The 12368-nt window shown below is 41.1% G+C and overlaps 2 long non-coding RNA genes across 2 annotated transcripts in view; both read left to right on the plus strand.

The window, feature by feature from the left end:
- LOC147001736 (uncharacterized) overlaps positions 1-12368 on the plus strand; it is a 227454-nt gene that overhangs the window by 69298 nt on the left and 145788 nt on the right. The gene's annotated exons all lie outside the window — the stretch shown is intronic.
- LOC147001738 (uncharacterized) overlaps positions 5587-12368 on the plus strand; it is a 35344-nt gene continuing 28562 nt past the window's right edge. The window contains exon 1 of the long non-coding RNA XR_015044620.1: positions 5587-5908. This is a non-coding gene — a long non-coding RNA (uncharacterized LOC147001738). The remainder of the gene's footprint in view (positions 5909-12368) is intronic.

Genomic DNA, 12368 nt, shown 5'->3' on the forward strand with positions numbered 1-12368 from the left:
ACAGGATTTTTGTGGACAGCCCTGGGGCTAATTATATAAGATATTAATTCTGTTCTCCTGTGAGTGGTTGTGAACAAGGAATGAGTCAGCACTCAGGTGATTTCCTGTAAACCTTATTCCCATTTTAATTTGTAAAATAGAGGAGAGCTGATGATTGGGCAGGTAAAAGGGAAGGTGGAGGGGGAGAAGAAGGAGAAAATGGAAGAGGGAGAGGACACAGAGGAGGAGGAAGAAGGAGAAAATTGGAGCAGAAGCACATGGTCTGGAGAAACTGCAAGTTCTAAGGGGTATCTTAAGTTCTGAAAGATGTTAGTGTAGTGGTAGGTCTGCCCAATCTAGGTGCACTGCATGTAATCATATTGTACTGTTCCTTGCCAGGATATATTTGGGTTGGAGAGATTTACTGCAACACTGGCTTTATTCTAGTCTACATTCCTTTGATTATGACACAAAAAAGACAAAACTTTCAAAAAATCTCAGTAGGTCTTCCAAGTATGAGGAGATGAAAGGACTATAGCTGTACAGAGTAGAAGAAAGTCACCATGACAGTGAGGAACAGATGGCATGCAAGGAGAAATGGTAGGAGCAGCCTAGGTGGTTACCCAGAACCAGAGCCTTTCATTAAGTACTGAATGCCTTATGCATTTCTAACTTCTGGTTCTGCTTACACATCATCGTTCTCTGAAGAATGGAAAGTCAGGTACAGGGCAAGATATTCTTCAGTGGTTGTTAGATAAAGAATTTTTATAAAAATGTGTGTGTGTGTTTGTGTGTGTGTGTGTGTGCCTGATATATGTAGCACACATGAACATTTTAACATGGAGGGATACACACATTTGTGGCATATCTAGGTCAGATAAGAACATCAAGGGTCCTGTTCTATTACTTTCTGTCCTATTACTTGCAGAGAATATTTACAGTCTGGGTTATCTTTCCAGGTCTTCCTTTCTTTAAATGTATTTTTCTCTCCTCTATGTATCACCCCACTGTGTATCCTCTTAGGATCTAATTTGGCCAAAAGACATAAGCTATGCTTATGGTATGGATAGTGCATAGGTTGTGCGGGAAGCAGAGCAAGGATGTATGATGTGTGGTGTGATTTCAGAGTTGATGAGATGGTTGTTGCAGAGATTTGTTTAGAAGTAAGGAGATGGATACTGATAGATAAGAGATTTCAAACAACAATATACACTAGAAATATACTCTAGTACATAACACTGTAGAAGGGAATGTTCACTCCCCAGAAACATACTATATATTTTATGGAGAACTTAAGTAAATAGTTCAAAGTCTCTAAATGGAAAAATGTGAAAGGGTGGACAAATGAAAAGGCTCATTAGAGGTGGTAGTTTCATTTCTCTTGCTGTGATGAAATATCCAAGCCAAAAATGTCTCAGGGAAGAAGCAGTTCTTCTAGCTTACAGTTTTATGTGACTGTTCATCATTGCAGGAATAACAGCTGGTGGTTGACATTACTGGACTCATCACACAGACAGTCCAAAGCAGAGAGAAATGAACACATATATGCTCACTAGCTCACTTGAGTGCTCTCTTGTGTTCAGCTCAATTCTCCACCTTTATGCAGTTCAGGACCCCCTCCCTGTCTAGGGTATTGTGCCTCTGACAGTGGGCTGTGGTTTTTGACATCAATTAATTTGACTAAGAGAACTAACCCCAAAGATATGCCCATAGGCCACCCATGGATAATCCCTTGATGAGACTCTCCTCCGAGATGACCCCTGGTTAGATGTAATTGACAATTAAAGTTAACCCTCACAGACAGCAAGTTTATGGTTAGAAAAAGTACTTGTTTAAGAAAAACATTTATATACTATTCACTATGTATTTAAGGCTATAAAGGTCATTTTTGTATCAGGTAGTCAGGTGCTTTCTCTTTTTCAGTTTAATGAGGCTGAGTCCTGCCATGTTGTCCATGCTGGCCATGAACTCTTGCCCCAGCATCCCAAGTACCAGGTTGAGAGGCCTATACATCTCTGCTCAGGTAAGCTGGTCCTTAAAAATAGAGAAGGTTCTAATTAAGAACTTTTATATTTAACTATTTTTGAAAAGTATCTTAACACCAGTTCCTGTGTTCTCCACAATCCACAATTTTTTTGTGCAAAAGAGTATTTAGCAACTTTAAAGCTATCTCGTAAGTTCAGTATCTTAAGGTTCATATGGTAATGGACATTATACCTGTCAGAATAAAATTAAAGAGTCAGAAGCTGTTTCTACCAAAAAACAAACCAAGAAGAAAACATTAGGTCAGTCAGAAATGGGAGTTCAAAGCTCCCAAGGAAAAGAAATGTTAAATGATTTGATAGTTTTACATTGCGTTCTTGTAATGAAGCTTCAAAAAAACATAAATTTGCATGCCAGTTTAAAAACCTTAATATTGCCAACCAGCCTGCTAGACAAAGCCAAAAGTGATTTTGCTTAAAAAATAGTTTTCTGAATCCAGTATAGAAATATAAAGAAGACATGTTCCCTCAGTGGAAAGTCAAAAGTTGATCTTAGAGAAACAGGAAGACTGGGGTTGGCTAGTGTAGTGTAGTGTAGTGAAGTGTAGTTTAATGTAATGCTTAATGTTTAGTGTGCCCAAGACCCTGGGCTCTCTCTCTAGTAATGCCCACTTAGAAAAGCTGAAATCAGAACAGCAGGTGACAGATCTTGGGACAGATGTTGAGAGGGTCATGGTAGGCAGTGAGTTGCAAACTCAGCTACCAATGGATTAGCTCTTCTGTAGAAGTACTGTGGTGGGCAGCAATTGGCCAAATATCTCCAAGTAACTGCTAAAGAGAAATTGGTATGTTCACAACACACATCACACACACAAACATCCATACACACACACACACACAAACTAATGTGATAGATGTCTGACCTGATGGATGTGCCAATTACCATCTTCTTCAGCATTGTGGTCTTACCACTGACTTCTAGAAAGTATCCAAGAGCAATCACAATAGCCTTTAATGTTTCCTGAGTGGGTACTAGACTTCCATGATGAACAACCCAAAACAAAATAACCAAAAGTTGCCCCTGGGTTTTTCATTTGATAGTTTATGGGATTTAGCGGAGGCATTGTCAGAGCATAATAGAGTAATTTTATTTAAACATTGTTTATATTTATTTGTATATTATAAAGGTTCTACAATGGTTGGTTTCCATGTAGCCTTTCAAAAATCTTCAGTCAGTTATCTCACCTCCATACTACCTCCTTGTCTTAGTGCAGTTTTGCTTTTTCCCTGCAGTAAAGGTGTGGAAAAACCACTGGGCAGACCAAATGCAGAGATGTTAGACTATATTTACCATAATCCCTCTGTCTGGTATTGACCTGGATGAAAATGCAGATACACTACTTAGACAGTAGGAAAATGTAGCCTTGGATGTGGGAGGTTGAAACTGGGCTTATATTTTCAAAATTTTAGTACATTTTTGTCTTGGCAAAAGCATGGCATCCTATGGGCAGACATGGTGTGGGAGTTCTGTATCTGGAACTCCAGGAAGCAAGAATACCTGTCCTGAGCTGGTGAACCTTTAAAGCTGTTTTTAATAACAGGAATTACAGAGGTCTAAAGACACAACATAGTGTTTGTGCTTCTGAATATCATGAGCCCATGAGCCTAAGGGGCTCTCTGAGGCAGCCCTGTTCTTACGTTTCACCATACTTATGGCCCTTTGGCTTGGGACAGTCTCAACCCCAAGCAACTCAGTCTTTCAAATCATAACACCCTGAACAAACTCCAAGGAAGGGAGACTGAGTGAAGCATAGGCAAAGTTGGAAAGAAAATGCTAGCAGGCAAAGAGGAAAACAAACTAGGATGCCAAAAATATGCAAGAATCCCCCTGGTTTTCCAGTGTGCAGTTACTATTCACCAAGTACAGAGAAGGAACACAAAGGCTTAGCCAGCCTTTTTGACTCTCAGCCAAATGGGTTTAACACAGCAGACTCATCACTAATTCCAGGTTCCACCTTCCTTTCTTTTCTTACAAATGATTTCAATGCAGATAAGCACTTTTCCCTCTACAAACCCTTCAAAATCTGACTTCACACCATGTTTGTCTCCATTTGATCTAGTGATCTAGGTGGAGAGGCATGATGAAGAGCTGTTTCCCCAATGCAAAATGAACTGACAGAGTACTTTTCTCTTTTAAGTTGTCCTCTATTATATAGTTTAAGATGTTTGCTCACCAAGTGATTATGTGAATATATACAAACACATACATACATATGTGTACAGAGACACATGAATACATGCCTTCACATATACATGCACACACACATAAAAGAAAAGAATACATGAATGAACAGTACTATGTACTAGCACCTACAACAGGTACCTACCATTACACAAATATGACACATAAACATGTTCACAAACACCTGGGCAAAAACACACACACACACACACACACACACACACTCACACACACACACACACACAAACACACCAATGAAAACACTGCTATATTACATATATTACAGCACATTTCCTGACAATTGACCTAGTATTGGGACCTGAGCTGTGTAGTAGATTCTTAAATTAACCCAGCCTGTGCTGTCTGGGCCTGTCCTGATTTCCTTGTCAGGAACTTTTTCCATGCAGATATTTGCTGCTTCTCCAAGTATGGTATAAAACAGACAAGCGGATCCTCTGCACACACAAGTGGGTCCACACAAGATTCAAGGTTCTAAAAAAGGGTTTCAAAACATCCTCCAGCAAGCTCCAAGTTGAAATATATTCTGCTCTCTAAACCTAACTTGGCTAGTTCTCATAAGACTCTGGTAGCACCAATAAAAACAGTTAGCCATAGATATTATCCAGTAGCTGCAATTCAACACATTACAGTTCATGTGATATAATGTCAGGGCCAGGAACCAGGAGTGGGTGAGTTGGTAAGAAGGGGAGGGGAAAGGGAATTGGGGGAGGTTTTTTTTAATGAGGGGATACCAGGAAACGGGATAATATTTAAAATGTAAATTTAAAAAATCCCAATTTAAACACACAGGCGTGCAATAGCACGTGTGCGCGGGCATGCATGCGCGCGCATGTGCACAAATACACACACACACACACACACACACACACACACTCATCATTCCTAATGTGGGCCAAAATGAATGATATTAGTGACTTAACATGCCTTGTTTTTTTTTTTTTTTTTTTTTTTTTTTTCTGAAATGAAGCACTCTGCAAAATAATGAGGTGGAAGACATGAGAAGAGAAGTCATTTCCATGATACACTCAGCAAAAACAATGTCAGCAGAGGGATGCACTGTATTATTCCAAGAATCCACTTGGTGAAGCCAGTAAGACACTCCATTAATTTTCAGGGGGTTATCTTAGTGCAAGGAAGGCAAAGGAGTCTAATTTTTATTTTTAAATGCTTACATATTTAACTTTTTATTACTAAAGACTTTAATTAGAAAACAATAAAACTGGAGACTGTCCTTCTGTCCTAGGAGTAGATGGGGCCAGAGGTGCTCTGAGTTAGCTGCCATAGAGAAGATCGGAGGACTTGGTTCCTAGATAATTCCGGAAGTGACATCCCGAGGTACCTTTCCATACCATAGAGCTGGAAGGGGTTGTTTTCAGGGGTCCAGGAACTCCTATACCTAGAAAGGAAAGCTAGCCGTGACCAACTGGGAGGGGGACCAGGGCATGTGGCTGGATTAGAACTGGCCACAAAGGTCATATCTGGCATGGTCTCCTGACCTCCTGACTCCAGTGTCTGAGTATCTGCTGCGACCCCTGCCAGCATCCACGATGCATGCAAGAGAAAGAGTGCTGTGTGAAGGCTTCGCAGCAGAAGAGAGGCCCAGAAGTGGAGCTTCAGGAAGAAGCTTGATCCCCAGGGCCACTGGAGTCTGAGGACCAGTAAATGGAGAGCCATGAGAATCCAGGTAAGTTGGATTCTGTGGTCCCTCAACCAACACCAATGCTTTCCCACCAGGCCACAGAACCATCTTTCGTGACTCCGGGGTGCCTGGATTCCTGCCCCTTGTCCTCCAAGAGCCCTACACTCCCATCATAGAATGATAGGCTGGTGTTTTAGGTTCCTAAGTGTTCTTTCAATAGGAACATTGAGATCCTTGGAGCCCTGTTTTGTCTCATGTCTTCAGCTAGCTGTTTTTGAGCTCCCCTTTTGTGCCCCATATCATGCTCGGGTTCCAAGGGTACCATGCTTCGTGGTACCCCTGTTTTTTTTCACATGGGTGGGCCTCCAAACCCTGGGTCTGGAAGTTGTAGTGAATGAGGGAAGGACTGGGAAGGGGACTCTGAGGTCACATGATAAGATTTGGAAAAGGTGGGCTGGACTATCTATGTTTTTATTCACTTTTAAATGTTGGCAACATGGTTTCTCTCTCTCTCTCTCTCTCTCTCTCTCTCTCTCTCTCTCTCTCTCTCTCTCTCTCTCTCTCTCTCTCTCTCTCTCTCCCTCTCCCCGTCCCCCTCCCTCTCCCCCTCCCCCTCCTCCTCCCCGCCCCTTTCCCTCTCCCTCTCCCTCTCCCTCTCCCTCTCCCCCTTCCCCTCCTTCCTCCCTCCCTCCCTCCCTCCCTCCCTCCCTCCCTCCCTTTCTTTACCAAAAATCATAAGTGAGTCGAAAACTATGAGGAGATAGCAATGGATGGTACAGAAACAGTTGAATGGAGACTATGAAAGACTTATGTTTAATGTGAGACACAGGACTCTGCTATCCATCACTGGGGAATAAAAATTTTTAGGGGGCACACTCTTAGACTAGGTTGAGAGCATTAGTGAAATTTCATTTTTGAAGACTCACATCTTTCACACTGACACTCAGCCTGAGAGAAGCCTATTTCACATCCCTGTTGATCCAGTCAGCTCCAGAATATAAGCTCTAGGAAAGAACTCGAGCAACACTGACAGAAAACAGGACTGACAAGTACCTGCTCAGGCTCTTTCAGTGTGAGTCAAGATCTAGGCAGGTTGAAGAGACCATCTTGTAATGCGGGGAAAGGGGAGAGAAAACATAAAATCCCCCCCCCAAAGGCAATGATAACCATTCATTTGGCAATTCCACTGGGATCTAATATTTGTAAATTTTGTCCTGCCTGTCTCACGTGACCCCTAAGAAGCAAATGACCATTTTTTAAGGTGCTTCTCTGCCATTCAGTATTCCTCAGGTGAGAATTCTTTGTTTGGTTCTGAGCCCCATTTTTTAATGGGGTTATTTGATTTTCTGGAGTCCACCATCTTGAGTTCTTTATATATATTGGATATTAGTCCCCTATCTGATTTAGGAGAGGTAAAGATCCTTTCCCAATCTGTTGGTGGCATTTTGTCTTATTGGCGGTGTCTTTTGCCTTGCAGAAGCTTAAAGTTTCATGAGGTTCCATTTGTCAATTCACAATCTTACAGCAAAAGCCATTGCTGTTCTATTCAGGAATTTTTCCCCTGTGCCCATATCTTCAAGGCATTTCCCCACTTTCTTCTCTATAAGTTTCAGTGTTTCTGGTTTTATGTGGAGTTCCTTGATCCACTTAGATCTGACCTTAGTACAAGGAGATAGAAATGGATCAATTCACATTCTTCTACATGATAACAACCAGTTGTGCCAGCATAATTTGTTGAAAATGCTGTCTTTCTTCCACTGGATGGTTTTAGCTCCCTTGTCAAAGATCAAGTGACCAGAGGTGTGTGGGTTCATTTCTGGGTCTTCAATTTTATTCCATTGGACTACTTGTCTGTCACTATACCAGTACCATGCAGTTTTTATCACAATTGCTCTGTAGTAAAGCTTTATGTCAGGCATGGAGATTCCACCAGAGGTTCTTTTATCCTTGAGAAGAGTTTTTGCTATCCTAGGTTTTTTGTTATTCCAGATGAATTTGCAGATTGCTCTTTCTAATTGGTTGAAGAATTGAGTTGGAATTTTGATGGGGATTGCATTGAATCTGTAGATTGCTTTTGGCAAGATAGCCATTTTTACAGTGTTGATCCTGCAAATCCATGAGCATGGGAGATCTTTCCATTTTCTGAGATCTTCTGGTTTTGAGGCAAACAGTATATAAACTGAGCCCCTACTTTGGTTCAAAGACAAGGATGGGCAGACATATCCTATGCCTAGTACATGGATAATGATCCTGTTAGTCACTCACCAGTAGAATTGATTTTCTTTAGTCAACTCCTTGTACTTGTACAAGGCTTCACTAATGTCCTGAGGCATTCTCTCCAGGTCAGTCATCACCTGTTCATGTTGCATGTTGAGCATGAATGTCCTAATTTTGATTCTGTGGGAGGGCATGGCCCAAGGAGCAAATAATCCCATGAACTATGGATACAAGGATCATGTTAATTCAAGCTGAATCATGGACTACCCCAACACATATATACCACGACATTGCTCCATGTTACCAGTTCCACTTGGAGCTTATTAAACTTATTACTCTTTGCCTGGGGTCAGTAGAGGCAGGGAAGTAAAGGCAGGGATTTGACCTACTTTATCTCCCCGAAGGGGCATGAAAGAATAGACTAGCACTCCAAGAACTTTCCAGGAACCTGTGCTGTAGTCCTGGGTCCACCTACATATCTGTTTGTAGACAAGGAATTGTCAATCCTTGCTTCTATTGCTACATAAACTCCCAAAGGACATAATCAGTATCTACAGGATGCTACATTTCCAGTGTGCACCTAAGGTGAGCACAGAGCTCATAAGCTGTGCTGCTCAAAGTGAGGCTCCCTCTGTCTTCACTATTTTTGGCTGGAAACTGTGTCAAGCAAAATCTCAGGCCCCAGCATACCACACAGACACTCCAGCTCTTAAGTGGAACACATACACACAGACACACACACACACACACACACACACACACACACACTGACACCCCCCCATAATCAAACACAATCAGAATGCCAAATGAACACACATTATCTGATAGTATAGTGAATAGAATGTGATAAAAGCAGTGATGAACTATGGCCAATCCAGTTATACTGAGAGATAGTATGTGGGACCAGGCCCCTCCAGCTGTTGACATTACCAGTTGAACACAAATTATTTCCAGGTCAACTGCAAACATGATTGGCCATAAACACAGTGTACTTTGCATCTCCCCAAAACTTATACCTGTATAGGTTTCTTACATTGCAGGATTAGGGCTTACACACTACAACCCTAAAGCCCAGACTGTAATTCATACCACAGGCTCTGATTTACCTTTGGAGAAATCAAATTGCCTGAGTCCCATTTCACTCCTATCTGAACTTGAAGTTCTGTGTCGAAAATCCATTCAGCAAAATGAATTTGGATGTGTGGACAGCCTGGTGTTTTAGCCTCCTGTGATATGAGGGAAACTGAGGTTAACAGAGAGGGCCCAAGACAGTCAGCAAAGAACTGGGCATAATGACTACCTGTTGTTCAAATCCTTGTTAGTGTAATTGGCTAGGATTCCCTGGAGTTCGTCTCTCTCATTTTTGATCCCTTTGAGCTTCTCCATCCTCTTGATTCTCTGATCCTGCTTATTGGTGGTGGAGGGTTGGGGTGATGCCTTTCCAACAGACCATGTAGGTTGATAAACACTATTAAACTCATAGAGATAATAGGGCAGGGAATGGTGACAACATGCTTTTCCTTTTCTTTGGGTCTCTTGTGAGATTATTCATTTGTTGTGTTTTCTTGGGTATGTTTACACTTATTCTGTTTGAATTTTGCTTCTAGTATCCTCTGTAGTGCTGGATTAGTGGAAAGATATTGTTTAAATTTGTTTTTGTTGCAGAATATCTTAGTTTCTCCACCTATGGTCATAAAGAGTTTTCTGGGTATAGTAGCCAGGGCTGGCATTTGTATTCTCTTAGAGTTTGCAAGACATTTGTCCAAGATCTTCTAGATATTATCATTTCTGGTGACAAGTCTGATGTAATTCTCATAGGTCTTCCTTTGTATGTTATTTGACTTTTTTTTCCCTTAGAGCTTGTAATATTTTCTTTTTTTATTCTGTACATTCATACTTTTGTTTAATATGTGACAGGATGATTTTTTGTATTGGTCAAATCGATTTGGTGTGTTGTAGGTTTCTTGTAAACTTAAGGCCATCTCTGTCTTTAGGTTAAGGACTTTTAAAAATGATATTGTTGAAGATGTTTTCTGGGTCTTTGAATTGTTAAGTCTCACCCACTTCTTTTTCTATTATTCTTAGTTTTGTTCTTTTTATTGTGTCCTGTATTTGCTAGATGTTTTGAGTTAGGAGTTTTTTACTCTTTGCATTTTCTTTGAGTGACTTTGTAATATCATTTATGGTATTTCCTTTGCCTGTAATTCTCTTTTCTAAGTTCTTTTGGTGAGGCTTGTATCTGTAGATCCTGGTCTCTTTTGTAGGTTGTCCTTCTCCAGGGTTGCCCCATTTTTGATTTTTATAACTTTATTTTTACTTTTTCTTTATTGATTTTCTTATGTATTTCCATTCCAAATGTTATCCTCCTTCTCAGTTCCCCCTCCAAAAACCCCATCCCCTCCACTTCTAGCGTTGCCTTTATGTATGAGGGTGCTCCTATACCCCCTCCTCCGCACACTCCTGCCTCAGTGCCCTAGCATTGCCCAACCCTGGATCATCATGCCTGTACAGGACCAAGGGCATTCCCTCCCATTGATGCCAGATAAGGCATTCTTCTGCTACGTATCCATCTGGAACTCTGGATATCCCCTCATGTACTATGTGCTTAGTGGTTTAGTGCATGTGAGTTTTGCGAGGCTCTGTTTGGTTGAATTTGTTGTTCTCCTTATGGAGTTGCAATCCCCTTCTGTTCCTTCAGTCCTTGTCCTAACTTCACAATCTGGGTCCCCTTGCTCGGTCTCATGTTTGGCTGCATGCATAGCATTTCAAGAGAGACCAAATACCAAAGTTGCAGTTATGAAGTAGCATTTCAATAATTACATGGTATGGGGGCAGGAGTATCACCAAAACATAAGAGTACATAAAAGATTTGCTGCAGCATTAGGAAGGTTGAGGACCATTGCTACATACTGATATACTGAATCGTCTCCTGATTACCCATAATCCTAACTTGATACAAATGTTATCTATCAATGTTACACTGTGTTTAGGGAAAAGCAACAAAAATGTTCCTGCACCTGTGGGGGGAAAAAAAAAGGAGAGAGAGAAGAGAGAGAGAGAAACTTGCCAGGCTCCTGACAGCATCAGATTTCTTGACATCAGCAACAGTGACTGGGTTTGGTGTCTCCAGATGGAATGGATCCCAAGTTGGGGCAGTCTCTAGATGGCCTTTCCTTCAAGCTCTGCTCCTCTCTTTATCCCTGCATTTACTTTTGAGAGAAGGAATTCTGGATTAATAATTTTGAGATGGTTGGGTGGCTACATCCTTCGAAGGTTTCCATGCTTATCCAATAAATATGGTCTGTATAGTTCCTACTTCTTCTTTGTTTGGTATTCGGCTAATGTCCTTCATGTTGGGTTCTGGGAATCTCTTGGGTCCCTGGCATCTGAGACTTTATAGTGGTTACACACAGTTCCCCCTCCCCAGTGGCTACAGACCTCCTTTCAAATGACTTTCACTCTGTATTTCTTCCCGGTCTCCTCCCATGTCTGAACCAGAACCCCCTTTACCTCCTACTCTTCTCTCCCTCCCAGATCCTTCTCTCCTCCTACTTCCAAACATTCTTTTCTTCCCCCTTCTGAGTAGAACTGTAGCATTCACACTTTGGTGTTATCTTCCTTCTTCTTCGGTTTCCCATAGTCTGTTAGTTGTATCGTGAGGATTCCATGCATTTTTTGAACAATTTCCACTTATCAATAACTACATACCATCTATATCCTTTTGTGACTAGGATACCACACTCAGGATGATATTTCAACTTCCAAACATTGGCCTTTGACTTTCATGAAGTAATGTTTTTAAAGCTGAGTAGTACTTCTGTACAATGTACCATATTTTCTGTATCCATTCCTCTGTTGAGGGACATCTGGGTTGTTTTCGCATCTGGTCTTATAAGGTTGCTATGAAAGTAGTGGTGCATGTGTTCTTTTAATATATTGGAGAATCTTTTGGGTGTATGTACTATGGTGGTATAACTGTATTTGTGTTAGAACTATTTCCAACTTTCTCAGAAATTGCCAGATTGATCTCCAAAGTGGTTTTTCCAACTTGCTGTCCCAGCAGGAATGGAGGAATGTTCTTCTTTTTTCACATTCTTGCCAGAATCCCCTGTCAGCTGACTTTTGTTCTTTGCCCATCTGAGTGCTGTGAAGTGGAATTTTAGGGTCATTTTGATTTGCATTTCCCTGATGACTAAAGATATTGAACATTTCTTTAAGTACATCTCAACCATTCAAGATTCATCAGTTGAGAATTTTCTGTTTAGCTCTGTACCCCATTCTTTAATAG

This window comes from Mus caroli, unplaced genomic scaffold, assembly GCF_978045245.1.
Source record: "Mus caroli unplaced genomic scaffold, Mus_caroli_1 scaffold_12, whole genome shotgun sequence".
Lineage (NCBI taxonomy): Eukaryota > Metazoa > Chordata > Mammalia > Rodentia > Muridae > Mus > Mus caroli.